The following is a 5000-nucleotide window of genomic DNA, read 5'->3' on the forward strand; positions in this document are numbered from 1 at the left end:
TCACAGTGATAAAGTTCCTGCCCTTCACACCCATGCCTTGTCTGGAGACAACAAATGCAACTGTACATTACCAAAATTACTAAATTTAATGGCCTCCAAGGGAAAGGGTATAATACAGGGTGTTTTAAAAAGATGGAACTAACTGGGTTCATTACTTTGAAACACCCTGTATATATGAAATAAGTTACCGAGATAATGTTGGTTAAATTTGGCTCATACAAAAATCAAAGCAATCTTGATTTTTTTATATTAGAAAAATTTAATTGTTTTTAATACACTTGAATTTCACACTCGTTAAATTGTTTTACAATATTACGTGATTTACGGTTCTTACAAGCCAGCAAAACTGTGCTAGAGAGCAAGTATCATTCTGATTTACACAGTAACAAAAAATTAACTCCGTGACTTCAAGTTATTAGATTAAATCTATTTTATAATTTTCTTTTTGTTGTGCTGGGTTAATTCAACTAATAAAGCTGCCAGCCTCTGATGCTTGTCGCTTCAAAATATCATTTATAGACAGAGAAAAATAAAAAAACCTTAACTAGAGTTTGTCCCCTGGTTGCATCCGGATGGAGGAACGCTATAAAAAACTCCATAAAAAACGCTGATAGAGACAGTATTTATAATGAGCTCTAGGGTGCAAACATTTAGCTGTGAAATGAGCTGACAAAAGTTTATATGTAACACTGAAATGAGTTAATTAAAGATAACAACCAGCATTAAAATAAGCTGAAGGAAGCTAACCTCTGGTATCGAAATGAGCTGAGAGGACTTACATCTTGCACTGAGATGCTGGGGGTAGCTAACATCCAGCACTGAGATGGTGAGGGAAGCTAACATCTAGCACTGAGATGGCGTGTTAAGCTAACATCTAGCACTGATATGGTGAGGGAAGCTAACATCCAGCACTGAGATGGTGAGGGAAGCTAACATCTAGAACTGAGATGGTGAGGGAAGCTAACATCTAGAACTGAGATGGTGAGGGGAGCTAAAATCCAGCACTGAGATGGTGAGGGAAGCTAACATCCAGCAGTGAGAAAGTTTAAGAAAACTAAAGTAAGGTTAGGTTAATTTAGATAAGGAAAATTAATTGAGGAGAGGCTAGTTTAATTTATATAATGAAAGCTAAATTTGGGCAAGCTCTGGTTAATGTAGGTCAGGGAAGGCGTTCTGAATTCTTGAACGGATGAAAAGATAGAAAAAGCTAAAATAATTAGAAGAAAAATACAGAACAAGATTGAATCATATTATACTGGTATGAATACCGACAAGTTGATGAGCAAGACACATGTATCATTAAGTATCTTACTGAAGAAGCATCTAATCAATAGACACTTAGTACTGCACATGTATCTTACTTAAGAAGAAAATAGACGTAATGGTAGAATTACCGACAAAATGTTAGGTGGATGGACACAGATGCAACTAATGAGAGAAGCAAAATTTGGAGAGAGTAAGAAGCTGAAGGAGGGGCTTATTATAATCAAGAGGGAAGCACTAAACGCGTAGGATTATACAGTGCCTGTGGGGGGATGTGAAAGGTATTCAGTTTTAATTCGGGGAACTGGAGCACATATCTAATTCCCTAGATCAACAGCCCCTCACCGGCATCAAGGAACCTTCCTTGAGGGGTGAAAGAGAGGATCTCAAGCAGGCAATGCTCTCCCAAGAGGTCACACCTACAACCCCTAACTTCAAAGAGGGAAGATGAGCAAGTGAACGAGACTGGAGGTTTGTTAGGCTTCCTGCCTATCGACTTAGCGAATGGTAGTTAGAAAACTTAGAGAGGGAAGGGGAAGAAAGGAAATGTATTTGAAGTCATCGAGAACTACTCGAAGATCTCAACGCCTTCAATAAAGGCGTATTCAGTGAATGTATTCGTGTTGTTTTTTCCATGACTTAGCGAGTGGCTGCATCTCACCTCTGCACAACCGGTCAAGGTTAATTTTTAACTCACATCAGTGTAATAAACTAAGAGTATATTTACACTGATACATCTCTGGGTGTATATAGCAAAGCACACACATGAGGTAAGTTTATGGAAAGATACACACCGCTAGGTTTTTATAGACAAACACACACTTCTCAATGGATATACAGAGATATACACCTCTAAAGTGTATATACAAAGAGCTACACACCTCTCGTGTATATACCCATGCCTAGAGCTCTTGCTTATAGTGTTATTTACACCGCAAGGCAGAACGGAAAGCCAACGGGTATTGGTGCTATGTGCATGCTTTTTTTCAGGTTTATGTTATAGTTAGCCTAAGTCTGCCAGATACTCGCCTCCTGAGGAAGCCGCTGCTGCGGCTACCCGAAGATAATTATCAATAAATTCCAACGTAGTGCTTTTGGAGATTCCCAGATACTCCTCCACCTCTCTCTGGCTGAGAGGGTTCAGAATTTTCGATTCCCTGCATCTAATAAGGCAAGCAAAATGAAGTTTTTGTTGCGTGTGTGTTCCTCCGCGATTTCCCCGGCTGAGACCTTTAATGTTAGAATTATCTAAGGAACTATTCAAGTAAAGACAGTTCTACATGAATTCTAGAAAGACACAATGTGGAAAGCAAGTTTCTATTTACAGACGACAACTCGCTGGTAATCCTTTATCAAGTCAATATCGGCTCGATAATTCTTTATTTCGAGCGAAACACTGTGTGTAAAGTAAGGTTTTCTCTGCACACACTTTTTTCCCATACAAACAAGAGACCTTTATTAGTAAGACGTTTCACCTTTATAAACGTCGCACTACTATAGATATCCTTTTGTTGTATATGTCTTTTTCCACCACTTGTCGGCTAAACCATTGACCAACTATTCCTTTTTACCATATTTATCGGCAAGTCTTGCTACCCAACAGTAGCTGAATCGAAAAAGCTGCCCCGTACTGCATTGTGGTGAGTATCTGTTATGTTTGTCAAAACCTCGATCCTCAGCTCCGGGTAATATTGGGCAATATTCACGGTGAGGCGCGTTTATACAGTCTAAGCAACTACATGTCGACCTTACTGTAGAGCCAAGTACTCTCTTGGCTCACTAATAAACTGGAAACAAATAGAAAGTCTTAAACGAGAGATGTAAGTTACCACGCACGCAGGTTGTGCTCAGAGAGGTGCGAATACTTCAGAGTACATAGCCCAGAAGCATATTTTCAGAATATTCCTTTAGTATGCCCAAGCCCTCTTGTGGCATTTCCGTATCTTCACCTGTTTTTGTCCCTGCTATTAGTTTTACGTATGCAATTAAATATAGAATTTTCCTAACAATGGGGAACAGTAATGATCCTAGCACCGGCTCCTAGTTTGGCCCAGCCTGATTGCTATATGGAACGAAGATGTTCAGAACTGAGGAGTACGATGTATGATGCTATGAAGCAAAACTGTGCATTATTTACCTTAGTGTGTAAGCAGTACTAAAAAAATCAACGGAGGAAAGATTTTCAACATTCAAGGAAATGAAGGAATTAATAGTCCCAAGCCTGTGCTTGGGAGACAGCCGTCACCCTCACTCTAGGGAGTCTCTCTCCACCACGTAAAGGTGACTCAAATCCAAGTGAAATTGGAAGCTGGAGGCTTGAGTGGTACAGATAAGTATTTGTTGAATGTATATGTGCAAAGTTTGCTTTCAGTACATTAGCTGAACAGTGTCAGGCCCTTCTGATTTTAGCACATAGTGCAATAATACTGAATGCTGTAACGATTATTCTACTATGATAAATATTACTACTGCTACAATTATTACTACAACTAATAATAATACTATTAAATAATAATAATAATACTATTAACAATAATGATAATAATAATAATAGCAATAATCATCATCATCATCATCATCATCATCATCATCATAATAATAATAATAATAATAATAATAATACTAATACTACTACTACTACTACTACTACTACTACTACTACTACTACTACTACTACTACTACTACTAATAATAATAATAATAATAATAATAATAATAATAATAATAATAATAGCAATAATAATAATAATAATAATAATAATAATAATAATAATAATAATAATAATGAGTAAAATATACTGCTCATTATGCCTTTTTAATTCTATTTTATTCCGCATTACTGCTAATATTTAGCAAATTACGACTGATAAATTTGGTTTAAGAGGAGAGTCCAGTGTTATTGTTCAGTTTTTGAGGGGCCACCTTCCTTGTAGCTGTTGTTGTCTTTGTTGTCGTCTTCATTTTAGCTGCTGTTGTTGGCAGAGTATCTTTGTTAGCGTCGTAGTCTGCTTGGACTTCATCGGCGTCGGAGCCTACTTGGATGTCGTCGGCGTCGTAGTCCTCTAGGACTACGACGTATTTTCATTAACAGAGAACAGGGACAAGATTTAATGGGTGATTACTAACAGCCTAACTGAGGAGACCAAGTTCCTTTTAGCGGAAGGAAGATCGAGCCTTCAACACTCTTCACTCTCAGTGGCCCTTACGGGTTTAAAGATTCCTGATACACAATCAATTTTATTTGTCAGTCTCTTGATTATATACGAGGCAATGAACATAAAAAGAAATATATATGTATCGAGAAAATTAGGTCAAACCCATTGGTAATGCAACACATAAACACAGACAAACACGGACACAGACACACAGAAACACAGAGACACAGACACACAGTGACACACACAGACACAGAGTATAATACGGAGCACATCTCCTGAGGCGCATATCAACGAGATAACTGCTGCAGCATATGGATGCCTGGCAAACCTGAGAATAGCATTCCGATACCTCAGCAAGGAATCGTTAAAGACTCTGTACACCTTGTATGTCAGGACCATACTGAAGTATGCAGCACCAGTTTGGAACCCACATCTGGTCAAGCATGTCAAGAAATTACAGAAAGTGCAAAGGTTTGCAACAAGAGTAGTTCCAGAGCTAAGGGGAATGTCCTACAAAGAAAGGTTAAGAGAAATCGTCCTGACGATACTGGAGGACAGGAGGGTTAGGGGAGACATGAT

The sequence above is a fragment of the Cherax quadricarinatus genome, chromosome 50, assembly GCF_038502225.1.
Source record: "Cherax quadricarinatus isolate ZL_2023a chromosome 50, ASM3850222v1, whole genome shotgun sequence".
Taxonomy (NCBI): domain Eukaryota; kingdom Metazoa; phylum Arthropoda; class Malacostraca; order Decapoda; family Parastacidae; genus Cherax; species Cherax quadricarinatus.